We start from the raw sequence: 27,154 nt of genomic DNA, 5'->3' as shown, positions 1-27,154 counted from the left end.
ATGGATGGATGGATGGATAATAGTGTTACACTAAACCAGGACAAAAATATCTGCATTTGTGGGACTACGACTGCTGACATTTAAGTAAAATGTTGATCTAAACATTATTTCTTCTTCATAAACATAAGAAAGAGTTAGTGTCGTCTGTGTTACCTGCTATATATAAACACAAAGCAGCTTAATGTCTTTAGCAGACATATTACCAATGCACTCTGGTGCATTGGTAATATGTCTGCTAAAGACATGGTGAGGTCTAAAGAAGGAGATGATCAGTTTGACGCTGTTCACTAGTGGATCATGAATCACAGTTTATATAATGGAAGTTTGTAAGCTACCCAGTCTAAGATGGGTCACTGCAAAGCCAAGTGTTGGTGGTGGTCTTCAGCTCTCTCATTAGTGTTTTATTCCACTCGCTGTTTCAGATTATTGGGGAATTTTAGAAAATTTAAGGCAGGAGACTATTTTCAAGACAAACGCATCGCTGGATTTCTATGGGCTTTGCCAATGTTGTAGTACTGTAGCTAGAGCTATGCAGCTTATTGCTTTAAGGAGCAGTCAAGATTTTGGCCAGAGTACGTTACAGCACTAAGTCTGATGTAGGTTTGGCATATGTGCACTAAACTTAATGATGAGAAATAAAAACCAGACCAACACATCAATCAATCAATCTTTATTTATAAAGCACTTTTCATACAAAAAAAATGTAGCACAAAGTGCTTTACATGGTTAAAAGCAGCCCACCCCACCCTCCAACTCACTCCCCGCACTCACACACACACACACACACGCGCACACTTAAAGAGTAAAAATTGGGCTGGGTTCACATGAGCCAAGTGAGGAAACACTATAACAGGGAGCCGTCTGCACCGGGAGCCGGTCACAGACCGCAGCCTCCAGGCTGGGCACACAGCAGGAGGGAGGCAAAGAAGCCCCCCAGCCAGGCTGAGAGGACCCCCAGAGACCCAGCAGCCACGGTCGATCACAGCCCCGGTGCAGAGAGCGCCCTCCGAGGAAACACTGGAGATATGACACAATAGGATATATACAGGGTAAAATGATAAAATAAATAAGAACAGGATACAATATAAATATAAATATAAATAGAGTAAGAAGATTAAAAAATGAATAAGAATAAAATCAATAAATATTAGGTAAATCCTAAATTAATAATAGAATAACAGGATAGAATAAATAAGCATAAAATAAATAAACGTTAAGTAAAAGCTAAATTAAAAAGGTGGTCTTGAGCCTGTTCTTAAAAACATGTACGTTCTCTGCGGCCCTGAGCTCCTCCGGCAGGCTGTTCCACAGACGAGGACCATACCACTGAAAAGCTGCCTCTCCGTGAGTATGTGTCCTGACTTTAGGGACAATCAAAAGGCCAGTACCAGAGGACCTCAGGGTCCGCGAGGGTTCGTATGGTAAAAGCAGATCTGAGAGATAAGAAGGCCCAAGACCATTAAGACATTTAAAAACCAATAAAAGAACTTTAAAATCGATCCTGAAACACACGGGGAGCCAGTGCAGCGATTCTAAAACCGGTGTAATGTGGGCCCGCCCTCTGGTCTTCATCAGCACACGAGCTGCCGAGTTTTGCAAGAGTTGTAAAGGTGAAATATTCTTCTTAGGAAGACCAGAGAGCAGGGCAGTAATCAATGCGACTGGTAATGAAAGCATGCATCAGCATCTCCGTGTTGGCCCGAGAGAGAATAGGGCGGACTCTGGCTATATTCTTTAGATGGTAAAATCCAATTTTGGTTACATGTTTAATATGTGGGATAAAACCAAGCTCAGAGTCAAAAATAACACCCAGGTTTTTCACTTGTAGCGAAGGACATAGTGAAAATGCCTCTAATTTAGACAAGAGTTTCTCTCTCTGAGCCTCGGGACCGACGATTAAAACTTCAGTCTTGTCCTGGTTAAGCTGTAAAAAGTTTTCTGCCATCCAAGATCTTATATCTAAAATACAGTTAAAAAGGGCATCCATTGGTCTGGTGTCATCAGGAGACACGGAGATGTACAGCTGAGTGTCATCAGCGTAACTGTGGAAGTTCACTCCATGCCTCCTGATGACACCGCCGAGAGGCAACATATACAAATTAAAAAGTACAGGGCCTAGAACCGACCCTTGAGGCACACCACATGTCATTTCATGGATCTTAGAGGAGCATGTATCCATACTCACCATAAAAGTTCTGTCTGAGAGACAGGAAGTGAACCAGTTGTGTACAGCACCAGAGAGGCCCACCATGTGTTTTAGTCTGTTTAAAAGAATAGCGTGGTCTACTGTATCAAAGGCTGTGCTTAGATCCAGCAGCACCAGCACTGAGAGCTTTTGGCCGTCCCAGTTACATCTAAGATCATTTAAAACCTTTAGGAGAGCCGTCTCTGTGCTGTGGTTCACCCTAAATCCAGACTGGAATATCTCCAGGATCTGTCTATCATTGAGAAAATCAGTAATCTGAGTAAAAACAAGTTTTTCTAAGATTTTACTTAAAAATGGTAAGTTGGATACAGGTCTGTAGTTATTAAAATCATTACAATCCAAATTGCTCTTCTTCAGAAGGGGCCTCACCACCGCCGTTTTAAAGGCAGCAGGGAAGACACCCAACTGAAGAGAGCAATTCATCATGTATAAAAGCTCAGCTTCAAAGAATCCATAAAGTGTTTTAAGGAGTGAAGAAGGAATTGGATCTAAAAGACATGTGGTGGGTCTCACTGTGGAGAAAACCTTCTGAAAGTTCTCAGCATTAACCAGGACAAAGCTGTCCAGTGTCTCCTCAGGTACAATCGAGCCCTCAGATGTGTTTACAATCATATCGCGATTAGATAAAATATCAGATCTGATGGCGCTGATCTTTCCCCTGAAGTGGTCTGCAAACTGCTCACAGAGCGAGTCTGTGGGGGTTCTTTGGGAGCTTTTAAAATCAGGGTTAAATAAATGATCTATGGTGGAAAAGAGGACCTTGGGAATATTTTTGTTATTACTGATTATTTTGGCGAAGTATGAATTTCTTGACTTCCTTAATGTATTATTGTACATTTTAAGTTGCTCGCAAAATATTTGATGGTTGATATTATTTTTATTTTCCCTCCACCTCCTTTCTGCTGCCCTGCAGTTTCTTTTGAGTTTTTTGACTTCTTCGTTTCTCCAGGGTGATGCATGTTTTACGTTAATCTTTTTGGTGGTGAGTGGAGCAACGGAGTCAAGGCTTTTCTTCAGTTTGCTGATAAAATGATTAAAAATCAGATCGCAGGGTGCAGGTAGAATCACAGGGGGGCATTCGTCTAAAACCCTGGTAAAATTTGCAGCCACTTCAGAGGTTAGATAGCGCCTCCTCACAGTTCGCACCGAGGTCTCCCGCTGAATAAAACCGGTGATGTTAAAAAACACACAGTAGTGGTCAGAGACAGCCAAGTCAACAACAGAGGACACGCTGGTGGACAGCCCATGGGTGATGACCAGGTCCAGAGTGTGTCCTCTGTTGTGAGTCGGCTGTGTGACGTGCTGGATAAAATCCAAACAGTGAAGAATGTTTAAGAATTCTTTTGTTGCAGGGTCAGAAGGATTATCTGTGTGCAGGTTAAAATTATCATATTATATTTTGAATGTATGTTTGTTAAAAATTCTGAGAATTCCTTGATAAAAGCAGCGCTGTCTTTAGGTGGTCTGTAAACTGTGACAGATAAAACTGGAGGGCTGCTGAAAACAATAGCATGGAATTCAAAAGTGGTAAAATGATTAAATAAAATGTGTTTGGAGGTGAGTGTGTTGTTGGCTAAAGATGCAGTCCCACCACCTCTCTTACCACTTCTAATAGAAAAAGAGAAATTAAAATTTGGTGGGGAGGCCTCAGTGAGAACAACTGGTGCATCCGAACCCAGCCATGTTTCAGTTAAAAATGAACAGTCAAGTTTATTATCTAAAATTAAATCATTAATAATAAAAGACTTGTTCAACAGAGAGCGGACATTTAAAAGTGCCATAGTGATTGAGACTGGTGGATTATTGACAATAGAGTTGAATGGATGTTGATATTTAGGTTATTAATGTTTTTGGAGTTACTGGATTTATGATAATTCTGTTGCTCTGTTTGTGACGGGTATTGTGTTGACTGTGGGAGAGAGAGGTCCTAGTCCAGAGTTTTGTGTATTACTGTTAAAAGTGGAACAAATATAGGAGCTGGGACCAGGGGAACATCAGTCAGTGGCAGACAGATCTGCAGGTAATGTCAGTTTGGGGTAGTGACAGGGCGGTGTGCGGGAGTGCTGTACGCCAAATGCCAAATTGGCGGACAGCAAACGGCGTCCCCAGGCGTTGAAGTGGAGCCCGTCTGCCACAAAAAGATGCCTCCTCTCCCAGAAGGCATCAAAATTGTTAATAAAACCCACGCCGTGGGAGACACAGGCGGAGGAAAGCCAGGTGTTAAGGCTGAGCAGCCGGCTGAAACGGCCTATCCCTCTGCCACAGGTGGGGGTGGGCCCAGAGATAAAAGCACTCACCTGCAACTGACCAAGGAGGCTGAAGAGTTCGAGGAAGTCCAACTTCAGCAGCTCAGATTGCTGTTTGGGGATGTCATTGGTGCCGATGTGGATGATGAGCCGGTTAACCTGTGGGTGGGATGCCAGAATGTTGGGAATTCTGTCCACTATGTCAACAACGGTGGCTCCCGGGAACGACAGCGTGAGCGCCCCCCTCATCCGCACGTTCCTGACGATGGAATCCCCGAGGACCAGCGTGAAGAGAGGAGGTGCCACTGGGGGCTGCTGGTCATCTGAGACGCCCGCGCCGCGGCACCGGGGGTGTTCAGATGGAGATGCGCCAGCCGGACTGCGTGAGTGACTCCCAGGTAGCCACGCCATGGGTCCTCTTCTCCGAGGAGCCGGGGTAAAGCACAGCTCTCCGCGGTGAGTTTGCACCACAGCGTCGGGTTGCCCGCCGCGGCTCCGGGGGCGTAGTGGTGGAGATGGCGCAGACCACAGCGGGATGGCGAGGGCTAGCGGCCAGAGGAGGAAAGTCCACAGGATCCAGGACATTGAATTTATTCTCCAGTACTACCGCGCCGGAGGGGTGAGGTATTGCTTTAATGATTCCTGTATGATATTACCCTACCATTTCCCTCTTCATCTGTGCTTACTCATTTGTGCAGGAAGAGCTGGATGTGACCATGGCAACCCTAAAAGAGAAGCAGAAGAAGCTTCAGGAGGTGGAGAACCAGATCAAGGTCCTGCAGGAGCAGTTTGAGTTGTGCCAAAAAGTGCAACATAAAATATACTCTGTGAAATAAGTTCTACCATCTGTCTTTTATTAAATGTTTGATGTACCTTGCTGTCTTTGGCTTGCTAAAATTCTTTCTCTTTCTTTTTCATCAAAGTTAATACGATGGCTCTGACACAGGCCCGTCTGATCAGGGCAGGGAAGCTAGCGTCCGCTCTTGGTGACGAACAAGTATGCTGGGAAGAAAGTGTAGCCCTGTTTGAGCAAGAGATCATCAATGTTGTGGGAAATATCTTCATTGCAGCTGCTTGTGTGGCATATTATGGCGCATTTACTTCCCACTATAGACAGCTGGTAGGTACAGGTTTATTCTGTGCTTTTTAAGGTTTTACAGGCTGCTCTAACAAAGAATTAGCAGCTTGTGCCTTTAGTATGAGTTTAGTCTAATTTTTGAAAATCAGTAGAAAATAGGACAAACAAACAAAAGCTGAGCCCAGTTTTCTTATTACTGCTATTGTGCTCAGTCACACGCAATCCCCACTATCGTAATGGCCTTACACCTTGTTTGTTTTTATTATAAGACAGGAAATAACATGTAATAATAAGGGATGAAATCAAATACAACCTGAGTTGTTGTGCTTGTGTGCGCTCTGTTTCCCTCTCACCAGCTAATTGACCAGTGGATAACGCAGTGCCAGAACCTGAACATCCCAATCAGTTCCACTTTTAGCCTGATTAACATTCTTGGTGATCAATATGTCATCCGCCAGTGGAAGGCAGAAGGTTTGCCTCGTGACACTGTTTCTACAGAGAATGGCATCCTGGTGACTGAGGGCCACCGGTGGCCTCTTATGATCGACCCACAGGATCAGGTGAACTAGAAACAAGTTTCCAGCAGCATCCATGTAGTGCCGATAATTCCAGCACTGATTACTTTATGAATGAAATGGGTTATTTTTTTAACACTTTAACTTCTCAATTATCTGTATAATCCCAAGTGATTAATATTCATTTCACACGTGTATTACACGAGAACCTTGTTTTTAAAACTAATTTTGATTTTGAAAATAGTGGTATACAGCTGCATAGCAAGGATAAATAAGTTTAAATTCGTTCTTACAAATTTTTTAAAGAAGTCATCTTCATCACATTAGGGATTAAGGATTATTTCTTTCATTCACAGGCTAACCAATGGATCCGCTCCAAGGAGGCTAAACATGGTCTAAAGGTGATCAAGCTAACGGACTCTGGCTTCCTTCGTACCCTGGAGAATGCCATAAGCATGGGTGTCCCTGTACTGCTAGAGGAGGTAGGATTGCACCACTCATGTGACAGTAAAACAGACTTGATCATAAAAAAAACAATTTGTGGTCAAATGTTGTATTGTAATTGTGTATTTTTTAAGGTGGGCTAACACTGGGCGACATTAAATAAGTTGAAGACCTTTATTGGACAGATTGTTATTAAATAGCGTTTTTAATTTTGCGTTGCCCCTGGACACGTTATAAAAGAGTTAATCCCCATCCTCAGCTGCCTCCCTCTTCCCGCTCCACCACACCCACCCACACACGCAGGGCTTGGGGTGCAGGTATGTCACCAGGGTGCAGGGGAGGCACGCCCCCTCTGTCCCCTTCTGGCCGCCTGTGCCTCAATTTTATTCTGCAACCTAGACATCCACATTACTCACACTCTCACATAACACAGACATATAGGGCCTTGGGGGTGGGCACGTTTTACAGCATCCAGAGGATGGTCGGTGTACTCCAACCCACCTCTGGCGCTGGTGCCCTACCCTCAATTTTAAATGTATTTAGACACTAAGGGTTTTCGGGAGGAGCCGTGCTGCTCTCTGAGAGGAAGCAGGAACCATGCTCTCCTGAGTTTTAAATGCACTTTAGAACAGCACACAGCAACACTACATATGACCGGGCGTAGGGAGGTTTGAGGTCTTCGCACACCCCGGTTCTGTTAGCCGTCAGGGCTGGGGGGCTGGGAGGAGGTGCTGGCCGTCAGACTGGGGTCTGGGATGCGGGGCCTCCCTGCTACTGCAGATAAGGAGGTGGTCCGCTTGCCTCCACCCCAGAGAGAAGGGTTACATCTCCTGGGTCTAGGTGCGGCTTGCCCCTCTGAGGGCGGGGGTACCTGGACCTGGGATATAGAGTATGTTTGGGGAGTGCGACTGTCTGTGCAGTGTCTATTTGTGTCTGTCTACACGTCGGGTGAGTGCCGAGTATTTGGTTGTGTATATGGGGGTGGGAATTAGAGCTGGGCGATATGGACCAAAATTCATATCTCGATATTTCTTTAATCCCATAAAGTAAGAACAAAAAGAGAGTTCTTGGTCAAAGGTACTTGTCCCAGATGTCACACATGTAACTTTTATTAAGATACAACTGTAGATGTACATGAAAAAATTGTCAAAAATAAATTGTCAGCATTTATTAAATAATAATGCTCCATTTTTTTTCTTTTCATACATAACAAAAAGCTAAAAATTGTAAACTAAATGTAAAATGTAAACTAAAAAGATGCAGATCTAAAATAACAAAGGCATCTTGCTCTTTAAAAAGTGCTTACACTGAATTAAAGTTTTCTAAAGTGCTTCTTTGTGTGTATTCCTGAACAATCATCTGGTACTTTGTGCAAAAAACTAAACATGTAAACAGATTGAATGAAATGAACAAAATTACATTCTTTGCTCAGTGGGTCTTTGTGCAAATCTCCAATGCCAATAACAATATAGAAAGAACACAAACAATTGGCAAGGCCAGCTACTGTACAGCTTCCAGATTTTGTGCCAGGAAAACTAATCTGTCAACAGTATCAGGCTTCAAGGATGCCCTGTGGCAGGTTACCATGTTTCCACTGCAACTAAAAGTCCTTTCAGAAGGGGAGCTGGTAGCTGGCACACAAAGGTATTTCTCGGCCAGGAGGCTCAGTGCTGGAAAGGCAACTTCATGTTCCTTCCACCATTTGAGAGGGTCAGCATCACTCTACACAAACTGACAGCTAGAAAATTCATTTTCGATTGCCTCCCTCCTTGTGAAACCAGTGTTGGTGGCTGTGCTGTGCTGGGAGAAGCTTGCCAGTGATCTCTTTTTAGCTGTGTCACCCACTGCTGCTTCTTCTTGGTCTGCAGACTCAGGCACGGCTGGATCAGGCAGCTCAGACAAACACGTGCCCTGATAGCTGAGCAGAGACTCTGCCTCCAAGACGAGTTTATGTTTTAGTGCATTAATTTTCTCACTAGGGATGTATTTCGCCCTGAACCGTGGATCCACAAAAGAAGCCATGTCCAACAGGTCACTGGTGGATGGATCTGCATATTTATTGTTGAGGTAATCCACAATGCGGGTCTTGATGGATTTACACAGCTCACTATCCTCCTCTCCAGGTGCCAGGAGACTAGTGTTAAACAGGTGTAGCACAGGACAGGGTCACATACTTCTCTCCTGAAAGTGCATCAGTGAAGTCCTGACAGGGTTTGAGAGCTTTCTGAACTGCCTCCAGGACCTCTATGTCCTGCCAAGTAGGGACTAGAGGTCTGGTTTTCATGTCGACAGAGAACTTTAGAAAGTGCTCTTTCCTGCTCCAGACCCCTCTCTATCACGAGAAGCCTTGATCCCCAGCGAGCTGTTGGCTCTGTGAGTAGCTGGTGACTTGGAAGACCCAGCTGTATTTGCACTTCAGCCAGCTCTCTTCTCTTCCTCCAGCTGTAGGAGAAGCTGCTGACGACTTTCTTACACAGAGAAATAACCGGGTAATGCGGGCATCATCCATAGCATGTCCTGTGACACACAAAATGCAAACTTTTAAAATCACTTTAATTGTTATGTTAAGAGGCAAATCGCTCAAAGGGAAACTAACATCCATCTCACTTATATAAGATGTGATGCATAAGACTCAACAATATTTGCAAAATGTGTCGTGTAATGTATAACCTAGAAATGGTTCTAGTTAGCATATCTTGGTAAAATCACCAGATCACCAAATGATTAGAACATGTTTTTTTGTTTGTTTTTTTTACACCTTTTAATCTCACTATGTATTTAAAAATGTATCCCTGTCTTGTCTCAGCTGTGGTCCTCATTTAGTGTCACAACTCAATCTAATACAAAGACAAATGCACCCCAATACGTTTATTGGATTTAATAGGGATAGTTTATTTATTTATTCAACTAACTTTCGATTTCTAAGTGATAGATGTATATGCTGGCTATGACTTATAAAAATATTTGTCTTGTGGTCCATAGGCATGTTTAGCTCTACAAGAGACTCTATACACTTTTCATTTATTAGCGGGTTTTTTTCCAAATCAAAAAATTCAGTATTGCACTCACCAATGGCCAGATGAAGCATGTGACCAAAACACTGGATCCTCGACCACTTGTTCAGTTGAACCGCCTTGACAATATTAGCCCCGTTGTCAGTTGTTATAGCAACCAGTCCCGTCGGGTTGAGCTTCCAGGTTTTGAGCACATCCTGCAGGGCTTCAGCTATATGCTCTCCGGTGTGGTCTTGAGGAAAGTAGCTGGTCTGGAGACAGGCAGTTTTCAGTTCCCAGTCTTCCATGAAATGTATAGTCACACTCATATATGGCTCGCACGTCCTGCTGGACCACATGTCGGTTGTCAGTGCGAAGTGAGACACTTTGGTGAGCTGGGCAGCGAGACTCTGTCTAACATCAGTATACATTTTTGGCAGTGCTTCTCTGGTGAAGTATTTCCGGCTAGGTAACTGGTATCTTTGGTCAAGAGTTTTTAGCAGCTGTATAAAGCCCTCTTGTTCCACAGTTGAGATGGGGACCATGTCTTTAGCAATATGATAGGCCACTGCTTTAGTAATTTCCCCCCACTTCTCACTTTTTGTATCATATGGCACAGCACGAGTATATGAGTGTTGTAAGGTGGTCTGTTTCACGGCAGGAACCTCGGAAGACTTTGCGGTCTGGGCTACAGCACGCAATTTCACACACTCTTCATACTGCACTTTATGGCGCAGTTGTAAATGGTGGTAAAGATTAGTGGTGCTCGAACCTTTCGTTGCGACGCTTTTTCGACATTCTCTACAGAATACATTATTCTGCTGCTCATCTGACACTTTGAACCCGAACCATCTCCAAATAATTGAGCCATTGGTTTTCTTTTTTCCGACGAGCTCCTCTTCGCTAGCTCCTGTGTCCATCTTGTTGCCAACTGGAGGTGTAGCGATGGGGGAGGGGGTTTGTGTTCAGTGAGGGTGAGAGGCGGGGCAAACAAACCCAGATGAGAGAGAGGCAAAATAGCGGCTCCACAAGTGTAATTATAACGCAACATAGACTATATCGATGTAAACGATATTGTCACAGCTTATGTCTTGTATAAAAATATAGCGATATTTTAAAAAAAAATCGATATATCGCCCAGCACTAGTGGGAATGCATGTTTGTGTCCGCGTGCGCCTGTTCGTCTGTGTCTATATGTCAGGTTGGGTCTTAGACTCTCTGGGTACATCTCAGGCCCTCTAAAGTACGGAGGCCTATCTCCCCTCACCACACTCCCTGCCGGTGGCTGATGCCCTCAGACGTTGGTGTGTTGGTGGTCCTTGTCATCTGGGGCTGGGCGCTCATGTATGTATTGGAATGCAAGCGTGCTGATCCACACAGGTATGCACACAGGTGTACACACGGGTGTTCACAGACGCAGACTACACCTTTCTTGGCTGCTGCCTCAAAGCACATTGTGCGCTGTCTATCTTGCGTGCTGCACAATATAGTTTAATATTTAGTATCTACTGTTATCTACTGCTAGCTAGTTTATTGTGATGGTGCTGTTTTTATTATGTTGCTCCTTTTTTGTTTACTTTCTCTTCTGTTTTGTTTTGTTTTTTCCTCCATACAGGTGACCCAGGTGTTTTGTTTGTTTCTTTCTTTCTTCCCCCCTTCTCACCGTCTCTTCTCCCCTCTGGTTTTCTTTCTCTCCCTCTCTTTCTTTCATTCTTTCTCCCCGTCCTATCCCCCAGTCATGTCTGTCCCGTCTTAAAAAACAAAAATAAAATAAATTCATAATTATAATAAAGGTCAATCAAATGGACCAATATGGCAAGGCCATGATGATCCACTTGGTAAAATAAATCCGCTTGGCATCTTTCTTGGCCTTAAGACAACAATTCTGATGCTAAAGATCCAAACGGGACACAAAAAAAAAGAAAAGAAAAGCATGTGTACTGTGAAGGGCTCTGTTTGGGTATTTTGTGGGTGTATAGTTAAAGGAGACCTTGAATCCAGCACTGGAGCCCGTCTTGTTGAAGCAGACGTTTGTGGCTGGCGGGCGAACAATGATCCGACTGGGAGACTCAGATATTGACTATGACAAAAATTTTAGGTTCTATATGACCACAAAGATGGCCAACCCACATTACCTGCCAGAGGTAAGGACAGCAGCACACCTACTCAAACCTACTTATACTGTATGTGTACAAAAGCAGATACTGTAAAGAGATGCAGTCATATGTCAACTAGCAAAACCCTATAGCTGAACACCAGTCTAGCAGAATGGGCTCACACTAAATGCAGTCATGTACTCTCTCATTAGTTCAAGCCAACAGTGCATACATACATCACAGACATTATAAAAGAGAGACATGGCCTCCAAAGAATCCTGAATTAAAACCACAAAGACGATCTTTCAGACCAGCAAAGTAGTTCAATTCAATTTTATTTATATAGCGCCAAATCACAACTAAAGTCGCCTCAAGGCGCTTCATAGATACAGAGAAAAACCCAACAATCATATGACCCCCTATGAGCAGCACTTTGGCGACAGTGGGAAGGAAAAACTCCCTTTTAACAGGAAGAAACCTCCAGCAGAACCAGGCTCAGGGAGGGGCGGGGCCATCTGCTGTGATTGGTTGGGGTGAGAGAAGGAAGACAGGATAAAGACATGCTGTGGAAGAGAGACAGAGATTAATAACAGATATGATTCAATGCAGAGAGGTCTGTTAATACATAGTGAGTGAGAAAGGTGACTGGAAAGGAAAAACCCAGTGCATCATGGGAATCCCCCAGCAGCCTACACCTATTGCAGCATAACTAAGGGAGGATTCAGGGTCACCTGGTCCAGCCCTAACTATATGCTTTAGCAAAAAGGAAAGTTTGAAGCCTGATCTTGAAAGTAGAGATAGTGTCTGTCTCCTGAATCCAAACTGGAAGCTGGTTCCACAGAAGAGGGGCCTGAAAACTGAAGGCTCTGCCTCCCATTCTACTTTTAAATACTCTAGGAACAACAAGTAGGCCTGCAGAGCGAGAGCGAAGTGCTCTAATAGGGTGATATGGTCCTACAAGGTCATTAAGATAAGATGGGGCCTGATTATTTAAGACCTTGTATGTGAGGAGCAGGATTTTGAATTCTGGATTTAACAGGAAGCCAAAACAGGAGAAATCTGCTCTCTTTCTAGTCCCTGTCAGGACTCTTGCTGCAGCATTTTGGATTAGCTGAAGGCTTTTCAGGGAGTTTTTAGGACTTCCTGATAATAATGAATTACAGTCGTCCAGCCTGGAAGTAATAAATGCATGAACTAGTTTTTCAGCGTCACTCTGAGACAGGATATTTCTAACTTTAGAGATGTTGCACAAATGGAAGAAAGCAGTCTTACATATTTGTTTAATATGTGCGTTGAAGGACGTGTCCTGGTCAAAAATGACTCCAAGGTTCCTCACAGCGTTACTGGAGGCCAAGGTAATGCCATCCAGAGTAAGAATCTGCTTAGATACCATATTTCTAAGATTTTCAGGGCCGAGTACAATAACCTCAGTTTGATCTGAATTAAGAAGCAGAAAGTTAGCGGCCATCCAGGTCTTTATGTCTTTAAGACATTCCTGCAGTTTAACTCATTGGTGTGTGTTATCTGGCTTCATGGACAGATAGAGCTGGGTGTCATCTGCATAGCAGTGAAAATGTATGCTATGTCTTCTAATGATGCTGCCTAAGGGAAGCATGTATAATGTAAACAGAATTGGTCCTAGCACTGAACCCTGTGGAACTCCATAATTAACCTCAGTGTGTGAAGAGGACTCTCCATTTACATGTACAAACTGGAGTCTATTAGATAGATATGATACAAACCACTGCAGCACAGTACCTGTAATACCTACAGCATGTTCTAATCGCTCTAATAGGATATTATGGTCGACAGTATCGAACGCTGCACTGAGGTCTAGCAGGACAAGCACAGAGATGAGTCCACTGTCAGAGGCCATAAGAAGATCATTTGTAACCTTCACTAAAGCTGTTTCTGTGCTGTGCTGAGCTCTGAAACCTGACTGAAACTCTTCAAATAAACCTCTGCAGATGATCTGTTAGCTGTTTGACAACTACTCTTTCAAGAATGTTTGATATAAAGGAAGGTTGGAGATTGGTCTATAATTAGCTAAGACTGCTGGGTCTAGAGATGCTTTTTGAGTAAAGGTTTAACTACAGCCAGCTTGAAGGCCTGTGGTACATAGCTGATTATTAGAGATAGGTTGATCATATTTAAGATCGAAGAATTAATTAATGGCAGGACTTCTTTGTCAAGGTTTCATTGTGATTTAATGAGTTTCTGTTTCCACCTTTTAAGGTTTGCATCAAAGTTACAATTATCAACTTCACTGTCACTAAATCTGGCTTAGAAGACCAACTTCTCAGGTAAATACATGCACACACATGAAAAAAGCTATTGCATTTCAACTATGTAACAAGTAGAGATGAACCTATTCGATATGATGTATCGGTATCGCTCCGATACTGACCTAAATTACTGGATCGGATATCGGAGAGAAATAAAAAATGGAATCCGATCCGAAGTATCACAAAATCACCTCACAAAACGCGCTACTTGGCGTAACCCAGCTCGGCGCATCGAAGTAGTATGTGTCACGTGACAGAGCGGCTGTTGTCTGCGAGACCTGTCAGCGGTCTGGTGGAGCATGTGGAGCCTCACTACATGCTTCCAAACCGCGGCATGTTATCTCGGCAAAAACTATCCCAGAGAAGTAAAGCAAGTGTGTAAGTTCATCCCTGAATGTTTGCATAGTATTTCCACGTTAAGCTTAACAACTGATACATGGAGCCACAGCTGGTCTGGCCATCGGAGTTACATACGGAGGTGAAAAGGAAGCGATTTGTCCTGTACTTAAGCTAGAATGGAAAAAAGACACAAAGCTGGAGTTATTCTGTCCTTGCTGCAAAGCTGATTCTTCTTCTCTCATTCCCTCTCCTGTTGCTACTTCAAACATGAAACTGATCAATGATCAGCTGGTCGGCTTTTCTGTCACAAATCCTGCCTTTCTTGTTTGTTTATCGCCCACTTTGCGCTAGAGAGAGGAGACCAGCGGATAAACAACAGCAGCACATTTAAGCTTAATTAGCTGTTGTTAGAATTTATTTAATATTAATTTCTAGTATCAGCTGATGTTTGCTGGAGCCACAGCTGTAAAGCTGCTGGTCATGATGTCGGTTTGGATATGTGGTGAGAGGGAAACATGAAGATGAAACCAGGAGATGTCCTTACTGAATCATCAGAGCTGAACAGGTGATGGAGAAACAGGTTTACCTTTTAGGTGACATGAATGAGTTGAAGGGAAGTTATGAACTTATGCATTTGTTTTACAGGTGCATTAAATTAAAGTTGATTACGTCGATTAAGCATCGAGGGTGGGGGGTGGTTCTGGCAGATTTTTGTTAGGAGTTGGCAACCCTATTAGTTAGGTTGTTTAATATTTCTGCTAAGGACTCTTTAAAATACCAGAGTAGGGAGGATGTTGCAGGTTTAAGTTTATTAGATTGATCAGTGTTGCTGAACTATAAAATATTTTGGGTGCAGTGTGTTTTTTGCATACAGGTATAACAGAATAGCTTTAGTGTTGTTGTTTTTTAAAACTTGAGTATGAACTTATACAAAATGCAGCAAGATATTAAAAAACTGTTTTATTGATTAAAAAACACTATCGGATTCATATCGGTATCGGCAGATATCCAAATTTATGATATCGGAATCTGTATCGGACATAAAAAATTGGTATCGTGCCATCTCTAGTAACAAGCATTTACAAAGCCATCTACATTTTTAAAAAATGGATAGAAATACGGCACATAATTTTATGTATCCTAATTGTATGTATCCTTTTCCCCCTTTCTGATAATGACCTCTGGAATCTCTTGATTCAATCTTTTTTCAATCTGTTTTAAGTGATGTGGTGCGTCCTGAGAGTCCGCATCTTGAGGAACAGAGGAACGAGCTGATTGTGCGCATCAACGCTGACCACAGCCAGCTGAAAGATATTGAAGACCGCATTCTTAAGCTTCTCTTTACCTCGAAGGGGAATATACTTGACAACGAGGAGCTAGTTTAGACTCTCCAGGAGTCAAAGGTAGGGATTAGGCTATATGGATATGGAGTTGTGGTTGTTGAATTTAATATTACCTGCAATGATCCTTTCCTGTTTTTCTGATGTTCATCCTGTTTATTTCCATGATTTTTTTGCATCCTCTTGTCTCCAGGTGACTTCAGAGGCCATAAAGCACCGTCTGGAAGAGGCAGAAGCAACTGAGCTGATGATAAACTCTGCGAGGGAGTGCTACAGGCCTGTGGCCACTCGAGGATCTGTTTTGTACTTTGTCATTGCCGGTCTGTCGGAGATCGATCGTATGTACCAGTTCTCACTCAAGTACTTTAAACAGGTGAGGGGAAAAAAGAGCTGGGCTTTACTCTCAAATTTACAAAGCTACTTGTACAGGAATGTTTAATGAAAATGTGTAAGTACCCATTTAAAGTAATTATTTTCTTTTTTCTCTCTTTTTTGTTTATTTCTTCCTTCATCTTCAGCTCTTTAATTCCACCATCGAGACATCAGAGCAGAGTACTGTGCTAGAAGAGCGCCTTCAGACCCTCCTGAATCAAATCTTGCTAAACTCCTACATTAATGTGTCACGTGGACTCTTCGAGCAACACAAGCTTATCTACAGCTTTATGTTGTGCGTAGAAATCATGAGGCAGCGTGGCGAGATCTCTGATGGGGAATGGTGGCGCTTCCTAAAAGGAGCTTCTTCACTGAAAAAGGTGAGGTGGGAAATCCAGCCATAGAAGTTCAGCTCGATAAAAGCAATAATGAATAAAATAATTAACTAATAAAAAAGATTTCCTATGTTTTTTTTATAACCTCCTAGGACCTGCGTCCACATATGTGGACATCACATTTTTGGTTATTTAGACCAAAATACTCAATTTTGCTCTACAGGGGCCTGATATGCACTTACAAGGACATTATGCTGCCACTGTTCTATCAAAATTTTATATGAATATCCTCATACGTGGCTCTCATTTTTCATTTTTCTTAGAAACAAAAATTAGGTGAAAAAAAAACAACCTGGCAATTCTTTGTTTTTACATTCATCAGGTCCCAATCAGCCCAAATATCGAAGAGAAATTAAAAATGGATGCCATGGAAGAGTGCAGGTATTAGGAGGTTAAAAAGTATATAGTGATGGTGTTAACCCACCATTTGTTTTTTATGCCACTAGACTGGATGCACTGATTGTTAGCAGTCACAGTCCTCATGCTAGTTCTGTTCTTCTTTCTCCTACACCTCTGTTTTAGGTCTCCCGTTTATTGCCTCTTAGCATTTCCTGCTCAAAGGTTTGGAGTAACAGGGAAATGTATGTTTCTGACAAAAAGCAACCTTTTTAAAAATCAAAATTAAAGCTGCAAGCAGCGTTATGAGGGCCCTCACACCCTGGCGCGTCGAGCCACGCCCAACACCTAAAACCAGCAAGTCCGAACTGATGTCACATTGATCGAATTCCTGCGTAGAACCAGTAGCTGAAATTTCATCTCATTCAATCATGATTACACTCGTTCCACTAGGTGATGCTCTAACCATTACTGACAAATGGCATAACAAACATTTCCGAGCTCGACTCTTATCATGCCTGCAATGTTTTCGGAGAGATTGGGCATTGTGTTTTTGAGTGACAGCAGATTACTTCTTTTTGGCGAGTGATTGAAACTCCACGTGCCGCCATGACCACCCCGTTTCCCTCAATGTGAAAAGCTTCGCAATTTAACATCACAAAGGTCTTTAGATTCTACGCACCGGAGATCGTGTCTATCTGATGAATACACTACGAGGAGTTCGTCAAAGTACAAGGCCTGAAACGAGGGGGAAAATGTCGCCAAAATTACACATTAATTTTAAAATGGCTGACTTCCTGTTGGATTTGGGATATTGCTCCAAGAGACTTTTGTACATCTTGATATTTCTTATAAGTTTACCAGGTTTCAGACTCATACATAAAACACAGACCAGGGGCTGATGTTTTGAAATTTTGTAGGGGGCGCTGCGGAGCCATTTTGCGCTATTCAAGGAAAATGATCACATAACAAGAAAGCCTTCATCCCATTGAAGCTGTGTGCCAAATTTCAAGACTTTTGAAACTTTCCAAGCCCCTCAAACATCACTTCATTTTTCATGGTGAAGAGCTCTGCCACCAGGGTGCCGTTCAGTTTAAAGACACAATTTTCTCACTGAAGCATCACGAGGGACTGATGGTGATATTCACCGCTTTTGAGGTGTCCACGATGAACCTGTGAAAATCAGTACAACAAAATGAAAGACATGAAATTTCCTGTTGCCACTAGGTGGCGCTCTGTGTATTCCTGACAATGGGCACATCAATCTGTTCAGGGCGGGTCTGACATCATGCCTGTAAAGTCTGGTAATGATCAGACTGGATTTCATTGAGTTATACTAATTTGTTTCTTCATGGCGTGACATCAAAGTTCGCCATGCTGCTGGGGTCACACCCTTTCACGAAAAGTCACAGTTTTCACTGTAACCCAAGACCAACTCCTTAAGGCTTTCCTGGAGAAATTTGAGGCTGCAGATGTCACCCATCACTATACTGTACCCCAAAGTGTAAAACATGACATTTCCTGTTCCCACTAGGTGGCGCTCTCCCTGATGTCAAATATGGCAGCTGAAAAATGTTCAGGGGTGGAGCCTTATCATATGTGTGCTCTTTGGTCCAGATTGGACAGTGGCTGTGTCCCAATTCAGGGTATGCACGCTTGAAGTACGCATTTCAAGTGCGATCACGTCACCGCCACGCGACGACGGCTGTCCCAGTTCGAAGTGCACTCCAAATGCGCCGTCGATTTCCCCAAATATCAAGCGTGGTCCGGTGCACGCTTCGTGGTGCCATATATCCCACAATGCATAGCGCGACGCAGCCAGGCCAATGCATAATGATGTCAGCAGCTGCGGAGGAGGTTGAAACGGCGGCGGAGGACAGCAACACCCGCAAATGTAAGATATGTGTGAAGGAGCGAAACAAACACCAAGATGTAAAAGCTAATGGGAGGTTAATAGAAAATGTCAACGTGAATCATGTGACACCTGCCCGACCCATGTAACCGTAAATGCACAGACCCGCAAAGCTGTGAATCCTGTACCAGACCGAGGGCAGTATGAATAGACGTATCACCACTACAAGTGCAATCAACTGTACTAATATGACCCTGCCTGTGCCGCAAACAGGAATGTCAACATATACCAGGCAGGAATGTAGCTGTGTCCGCAGCACATTAAATATAAAATGCATAAAATATAACATATACATACATTTGTTACAGTTATCACACCTGCCATGTCAAATACGTCAAAGGGGATATTTCAAAGCACCCTGAGGCGACTTTTGTTGTGAGTCTGCCCCATCCAAACAAAACTGAATTGAATTGAATTAAAACAAAACATATGACAGAGAACCCCCAACCCCAACCTAGGGCCTGATAATGTAAATGTTCTGCCCCACTCAGTGCTGTAGTATTGCCTGACATTGCTGTGTGTATGTTCCACACAGCTGTAAATGCTGAACTGACAGCAAATGGAGAAATGCTAAAACAGAAGTGCAGGATGGTGGGGAATGTAATCCAATGTCACGCTGCATTACAGGGACCAAGGAGCAGACGGCAGACCTCATTCGACTCCGCCGTGACAATGAGCACCTGTTCACGGGTGCGAAACACTCAGCCGCAGTGGGTTGGAGGTACAGCAACAGTATGAGGTCTACAAGTATTGAGGCACAAGGGACAGTGAACTGTCTGCCCTGTGGTCCCAAGCCAGTACATACTGCTGTGGATGCCATAAACGAAATGACCTGATATACATGTGCAAACGTAAATGGGAGAACCTGAAGAGGAAATACAAAGTATGTACAGTGGTAGTGACAGATGTAACTCCACACAGAACACTGAAAAGTCACCTATGTAAACCTGCACTGTTGCTGTTGTTGCCAACTGCCACCTGTGATGTATCCTCCCTTCAGGAGTGCAAGTATCCAGCGACGGGCGAGGGTGCAAGTGGGAAGCCCACTGCTGCAACATGGCCATGGATGAGGTGCTAGGACAGAGGCCCTCCACCAGGCTACCCGTCCTAATCTCCTCCATCCAGGAGGATGCACCAGGACCCAGTGCAGCAGTGGGCAACCCACTCCCACACCAGGAGGGACAGGAGGATGAGGACCCGCCTGAGGCACGGGTGGTGAAAAGGAGGAGGGACTGGGAGGATGAGCTCATTGCCCTAATAAAGGAGGACATGGCCCAGCAACGGCAAATGGAGGAACGTAGAGCCGAGAGGATGGACAGGCTGATAGGCGTCCTCGAAAAGCTAGTGGAGCAGAAAAAGGACTGAGTCGTGTCCACAGACAGCCACTGTACATAGTTGAACTTTATTTATGCTGGCACCCCAACCTTTGTTTTGTACAAACATGATTATTTCAGTGATTATATTTCTGTAGATACGACGCCATGTACATAGTTGAACTTAATTTATGTTGTTGTTCCAACCTTTGTTCTGCACACACAAAATGATTTCAGTTATCAGAATCAGAATCAGAATACTTTATTCATCCCGAGGGAAATTAGGGTTACAGCAGGCAGCACGCTAATGGCGCATGCGCACTTACAAAGGAACCTTCTGACCAACTTTACACAAACATCACATTGGGCAGACATGTCAGAAAGGTAGGCTGATAGGAAAAAACAACGAAAATACATAACATGAGGTAAGAGGAGGAGAAAAAAAACTCCACTCAGACTGAGCTCCTAGTGGGAGAACAGTTTGATAACAGAAAAAACACCTCAGCACAAAAGCACATGACTATCAATACACCATAGAAACACAAGATGTATGTAAATAAAGACAGTGGGAACATCCCAACTGTGAGTGCATGTCTGTCACAAACTACATGACACAATTACGGGGGCCTGACCTATTGCACGTGCCACGTTGTGGAAATGAAAGCAGTGCAACGTATAACACAACATGATTGTGGGAAATGCACTACCCACTGCGGTCCAGGATAAACCTGAGTGTCCCAGCATGCACACACATCATCAACCAGGCCTGACGTGCCTGAGCAGGGAGTCTTGGGCAGTGCTGCTTGGTCCGCTGGACCAGGACCACAGAGATGAGGGAGGTGCCACAGGTAAGACCCCCGGTTCATAGCCAGGTACTGAGTGCAGCATCCCACATAGGCATCCCCAGATGTTGCTCATTCCCACTGTCCACCGCAACATCCTCCACTTGGGTCTGCAGGGCTGGTGGAACCGACAGCTGCCATGTCACTAGATTGTAATCATGGCGTTGGGAAAACGACATGGTGAAAACGAGCATGTTAAGACAGATCTGTCACGTGAAATCCCAGCATTGTGCAGATGCACCACTAAGGGATACTTGCCTGCTGACAATAATCGTGGTCCGGGGGTACCTCTTCCAGGGCAGACACCTCAGCAGATAGCTGGTCCCGCCAGTGTGCACCACTGACTGCCTCCACACCAGTCTCCCCCTCATCTTGGGCATCATCCTCGGGTTCCTCATCTGGGGCCACAATGCCACCAGCACCGATGCAGATGTTGCACGGCACAGATGCACGGCACATGCTGTTATGACCTGCAGCAGATGTTTAATCTTGTAAGTACAGTGTACATGCCAGGGTATGCACTACAGTTGCCATTATGATTGGACATACAACAATGATGCTCGTATTAGCGTGACATACATGTGGCACGAAGGTGTGGTGCACCTCCAGCGCTTACAGGAAGATGACAAGGTACCTTGTCTTCATCATTCCAAAGGCACGCTCTATGACAGAGCGTGCCCTGGAGTGATGTGCGTTAAAGCGCTGGGCTCCCACACTGTGGACTGGCCTCTTGTAGGGGGTGATGAGGGGGAGTGGATGTTGGAGACATGGGTACCCTCCATCTGCAAGGATAAAATGCCCTGGGGGAGGGTAACGGGCCTGTCGGTACAGTGGGCTGTGGCGGAGGACCCTGGAGGCATGCACTGACCCCGGCTAGCCCACATGTGTATCGACAAAGCGGCCCTGATGGTCACATACCGCCTGCAGGATTATGGACGGGTACAACTTCCTGTTCCTGTAGCACTGACCCTCAGGGCCGCTGGGGGGCTTGATGCGGACATGGCAGCAGCACCAGCAGCCTTCACAAAGGCCCTGTGGCCTGCCAGCTGTGCAAACCCATTGGACATGGCATCTAGGTCTTCTGGGGTCCGTGGGAGGTGGATGACCTGGTGGCGCGTGGCCACCACCACCTCTGTGACCCTGTGCACGATGCGGTGGACAGTGGAACGAGGTATTGTAAACACCCTGGACACGACCCTGTAGGCTGCTCCACTCGCCAGCCAGAAGAGGAACAAAATTTTTCACCAGACCTGGCATGTGTGCAAAATTTCATGAGTTTTTGAGCATGTTAAAGCCCTCAAAAAGGCAATTCATTTCAATGAAAAATAATAATAATAATAATTGTAGATAACCTGCTGTTAGTTTGGTATTTTGTCCTAATCCGCTTGCCGTACCTCCGTGTAGGTGTGTGTATGTTTTGAGTGGTATAGGCGCCATTCCGTTATTGAATCCAAGCATGTAAGTTCTCTGCTGCTGTGCTGGTTAATAAAACCACGTTAACTGAGATTACTGCTTCATCATTATCATACTGGTGAACATACAACATGGTGTCAGAAGCGACAAAACACGTACTTCGTAGTTGACGGTATTTTTTCCCCGTCTCAAGTCTATTTTGTGGGTGCATTTTTTGTATCTGGACTGCAGACAACATGGCGCAAGGATTCAGGAGGCCCGACCCGCTTGTTTTCGATGGTAATGTTGCTGAAAATTGGCGCATTTTTGAGCAAGAGTATGACATTTTTATAGCGGCGGCACACTCTGACAAGCCAGTGCGCACACAAGCCTACATATTGCTCAACTTAGCAGGTCCCGAAGCTATAGAACGGGAGTGGTCTTTTGTTTACGCGCCAGAAGTGAGAGAGCCCGGCGATGGAGGACGAGTCCTCATTCCTGCAGAATCGAAGGAGGATCCTGAGTGCCTCAAAAAGAAATTCAGAGAAATGTCCAGCCCACAAACCAACGTCATGATGGAAAGACACAAGTTCAACACGCGGAATCAGAGGACGAGACTGTTGAATCCTATGTAAGTGATTTACAGATTAAAGCAAAAAGCTGCAGATTTGGTGATCTGAGTGAAGAACTAATAAGAGACTAGTTTGTGGCATCAACAATGACAATTTAAGGAAAGTGCTACTACGTGATAGTGATTTAACGCTAGCAAAAGCCATATCTGTCTGCCAAGATTCATGAAATGACTGAAGAGCATAATAAAACACTTGCTTTTCCTCAACAATCTGCATCAAATGTTGATGTGCTCCAGCCCACATTTACGAGAAAGCACAGAGGAGATAAAAAGAAAATACAAGGAGACAGGTCTGAAACACAGCATGTCACTAACTGTACTAACTGTGGGGGCGCTCATGCTGCAAAAAAGAGCAAATGTCCAGCTTTTGGGCAGCAGTGTCATGCATGCAAAAAGTGGAATCATTTTAAGAAACGGTGCAGAGCTGTTCAGCCTACCCAAAACGTAGCAAGACACAGAAAGTCAGTTCATCATGTGGAACCAGACCAAGCTGATGACAGCGGAGATGACACATTCTACGTTGATGGAGTAAATCTGCAATATGCAATCCATGCGACTGATGTACATGTGGAACACAAAGAGGAAGTTTTTGTCACCGTGCAGATTAATGGGATTCCTGTTGAGATGAAGGTGGACACAGGTGCTAAATGTAATGTGCTTCCCAAGAAAACGGTTAACATTATAAGAGCAGATAAACAAATGAAAGCACACCCTAAGTCCGTTAACCTAGTAGCATTTGGAGGCAGCAAGTTTCAAACCTCAGGTGTAATTAAGCTGCAGTGTTTTCTGCATGGACAGTCACATGTGCTATCATTCTTTGTTATTAATGAAGATGTTCAGCCAATACTTGGACTATGTGCATGCAGAGAAATGGGAGTTGTATCATTCAGCAATGACGTCCACCAATTGAGCATGTCTGCAGATGACCTGTCACAACAGCTTATCACAGAATACAGCAACTTATTTTCTGATGAGCTTGGGAGGTTGCCAGTCACCTATCGCATGACACTGAACCCAGATGTGAAACCAGTTGTTCGCCCAGCACATCGCATCCCTTTGGCCATGAAAGACAGGGTCAAGGCAGAGCTGGTCAGGATGGAGAAATTAGGCGTCATTACTCCCGTCTCAGAGCCGACAGACTGGGTGTCTTCTATGGTAGCCACCAACAAGAAAGGCAAAGATGAAAGCAGGATATGCATAAATCCTCGAGATTTAAACACTGCTCTGAAAAGACCACACCATCCCATGCGCACAGTAGAAGAAGTGGCTGCAATAATGTCAAACGCTACTGTGTTCTCTGTTTTGGATGCTAAGAACTCTTTTTGGCAGGTGTCATTGGATCAGAAATCATCCATGCTAACCACCTTCAGCACTTGCTTTGGTCGTTACAGGTTCCTCAGAATGCCTTTTGGTCTTAACGCTGCTAGCGAGGTGTTTCAGCGAGCCATGGAGCAGATATTCGCTGGATATCCATGTGCCATCATTGTTGATGATATACTCATCGGCGGAAGAACCATGAAAGAACATGACAACAACCTGAGAAAAGCCCTTGATCGTGCCAGAGAAGTAAACCTGCGACTAAACCCATTAAAGTGCAAATTCCGGCTGAATCAGGTCAGTTATGTCGGACACATTTTCACAAGCGAGGGGCTTAAAGCAGACCCTTCCAAAACAGCCGCAATCAAAGAGATGCCAGTTCCAACAGATGTCCAAGCCCTGCAGAGGTTCCTGGGGATGGTCAATTATCTTGGAAAATTCATTCCAAACTTCAGCCATCTGTCAGCTCCTCTGCGACAGCTCACACACAAGGACAGCGAGTGGATGTGGGACACACAGCATCAGACTGCGTTCGAAGCACTTAAAGAGCACATGTCTAATCCACCTGTTCTGTCATATTATGATGTCAGCAAACCTGTGACACTAACGTGCGATGCATCACAGTATGGTCTTGGTGCAGCTTGCTTACAGGAAGGGCGACCTGTGGCATATGCTTCACATGCTCTGACAGACACTGAAACCAGATATGCTCAGATAGAAAAGGAGCTGCTGGCTGTTGTTTTCACAAAGTTTCATGACTACATTTATGGCAAGCCTGTGGTCGTAGAAACAGACCATCAGCCACTGGTCACCATACTAAAGAAACCTATTCACGCTGCACCAGCCAGATTACAGAGGATGTTGTTAAGGCTCCAAAAATACAACATCACCCTCACATATAAATGTGGAAAACACATGTATCTGGCTGACACACTGTCTCGTGCTCCCGACAGCTCCACTTTCCAGCAGCCTGAAGAAGAGGACAACTTTGATGTCATGACGGTGAGCTGCATCTCTTCTTCACGCCTGGAGGAACTTAAAGGACACAGCTGAGGATGAGACACTGCAAGCGCTCAGCTCGTTCATCAAACATGGTTGGCCACAACAACTCCACAACCTTCCCACGGCGGTTCATCCATATTTTCCTTTCAGGGATGAGCTGATTGTGGATGATGGCATCATTCTTAAAGGTTCCAAAGCCGTGATCCCAAAATCCCTGCAAGGAGACTACATCACCATCATGCACAGAGGACATCCCGGCGTAGAAGCTACCAAGCGGAGAGCACGGGGGATCGTCTTCTGGCCGTTCATGTCAAGAGATATTGAACAAACAGTTACTTCCTGCTCGGTGTGTAACAGCACTAAACCTCATCAACAAAAAGAGCCCCTTCATCTGCATGAAGTTCCAGAGCTTCCTTGGTCAACTGTGGCTACAGATATCTTTGAGTGGCACTGTCAGCACTATTTAGTAGTAGTCGACTCATACTCAGGCTGGTTTGAGATTGACCTGCTAAAGGATTTGACATCAGCGACAGTCATCAAGAAGCTGAAAAGACACTTCTCAGTTCATGGTGCTCCACACACTCTGATCTCAGACAATGGCAGGCAGTTTACAAGCCAGCGTTTCAAAGACTTCGCTTCACAGTGGGACTTTCAACATGTCACCAGCAGTCCAGAGTATCCTCAATCCAATGGGCTTGCTGAGAGAGCAGTGCGCAGTGCTAAACAGCTGATGGAGAAATCACACAGAGATGGCACTGATGTATTTCTCAACCTGCTGAACCTCAGGAATGTTCCACGTGATGTGAACCTGGGTTCCTCTGCAGAACGACTTCTATCCAGACAGACTCGAACTACGCTCCCAATCACAACCAAACTGCTCGAACCACAACACCGTGAATCTGAGAGAGTGAAAGCCCAACTACTCAACAAGAGACTGACTCAGAAGGTCTGTTATGACAGATCCAGCCGACCACTTCCACCTCTCAACGAAGGACAAGTAGTGAGGTTACAGACCCCACAGGGTTATGACCGCACAGGTGTGGAGAAGGAACTTTGTAAAGAACCTAGATCCTACCTGGTACAGTCGGATGGAAACACTTACAGGAGAAATCGCAGACACATATTGCCTGTCTGAGCCTGTCACTGTTCAGAAAGACACTGATCATCATCATTATGATGGACTGCAGGTTGTGGGTGAAAACAATGATGTAGAACAGTTTAAAGAGAGCACTCATGTTGAGAGCTCTTCTGATGTTTTGCATTCTCCAAGACCTTCCAAGAGTGATGGTGTTTACAGGACACGCTTTGGTCGTGTGTGCAAACCAAATCCAAGATATAGGGATTAATTGGGTACTAGTTAAAACACAGAACATTTTCAGGTTTGATGTTTGAGCCAACAGTAACTGATGTCAATGCTTCAAGTTAAATTCTGTTTGAGGTGATTTTCAGTAGTAATCATATTTAACTTTATACAGCAAAATGATATTTTTGTCATGTTTATTTCTTCCATCTGGTTGCAAATTTAAATGTTCCTAAGGGTCAGCGTATGTCACCTTTTATGCTGTGATTATTATTATTCAGTATGCATTAAACTTTATATCCGGTTGGGGATGTGCTAAAGAAGGGGGATGTAGATAACCTGCTGTTAGTTTGGTATTTTGTCCTAATCCGCTTGCCATACCTCCGTGTAGGTGTGTGTATGTTTTGAGTGGTATAGGCGCCATTCCGTTATTGAATCCAAGCATGTAAGTTCTCTGCTGCTGTGCTGGTTAATAAAACCACGTTAACTGAGATTACTGCTTCATCATTATCATACTGGTGAACATACAACAACAATAATAATAATAATAATAATAAACAGAGCAGATACAATAGGGCCTTCGCACTCTCAGTGCTCGGGCCCTAATAATAGTAGTTTGATTGGATACGCTAAAAAAATGGTTGGAGAGGTCCCTCCAACATGGCTCGCAAAAATGTCTTTGTTTTGTTCACCAGGCTGTGACATCTGAGTCATAGACATATATAGCTAGCTGGGATTTTTATTTTTAATAGTCAGTAGCTTCTGTCTTCTGTAAGCCAAGTAGTGGAAGGTTTTTAGGA

At 44.2% G+C, this 27,154-nt stretch overlaps 1 pseudogene across 1 annotated transcript in view; it reads left to right on the top strand.

Annotated features, from left to right (window-relative positions):
• LOC308385208 (dynein axonemal heavy chain 6-like) overlaps window positions 1-27,154 on the top strand; it is a 48,874-nt pseudogene that overhangs the window by 6,963 nt on the left and 14,757 nt on the right. The window contains exons 14-30 of the transcript in view: window positions 5,151-5,279; window positions 5,376-5,572; window positions 5,887-6,090; window positions 6,402-6,527; window positions 11,462-11,626; window positions 13,814-13,881; window positions 15,425-15,605; window positions 15,736-15,915; window positions 16,061-16,294; window positions 18,180-18,278; window positions 19,185-19,278; window positions 19,558-19,854; window positions 21,305-21,522; window positions 21,640-21,883; window positions 22,357-22,735; window positions 23,602-24,675; window positions 25,205-26,137. The product of the transcript in view is annotated as a dynein axonemal heavy chain 6-like (transcript). The remainder of the gene's footprint in view (window positions 1-5,150; window positions 5,280-5,375; window positions 5,573-5,886; window positions 6,091-6,401; window positions 6,528-11,461; window positions 11,627-13,813; window positions 13,882-15,424; window positions 15,606-15,735; window positions 15,916-16,060; window positions 16,295-18,179; window positions 18,279-19,184; window positions 19,279-19,557; window positions 19,855-21,304; window positions 21,523-21,639; window positions 21,884-22,356; window positions 22,736-23,601; window positions 24,676-25,204; window positions 26,138-27,154) is intronic.

The sequence above is a fragment of the Rhamphochromis sp. 'chilingali' genome (genome assembly GCF_963969265.1).
Source record: "Rhamphochromis sp. 'chilingali' genome assembly, chromosome: 17".
In the NCBI taxonomy this organism is placed as follows: Eukaryota; Metazoa; Chordata; class Actinopteri; order Cichliformes; family Cichlidae; genus Rhamphochromis; species Rhamphochromis sp. 'chilingali'.
Note: the sequence above shows the minus strand (reverse complement) of the source record. Positions and strands in the feature narration are given on the sequence as shown.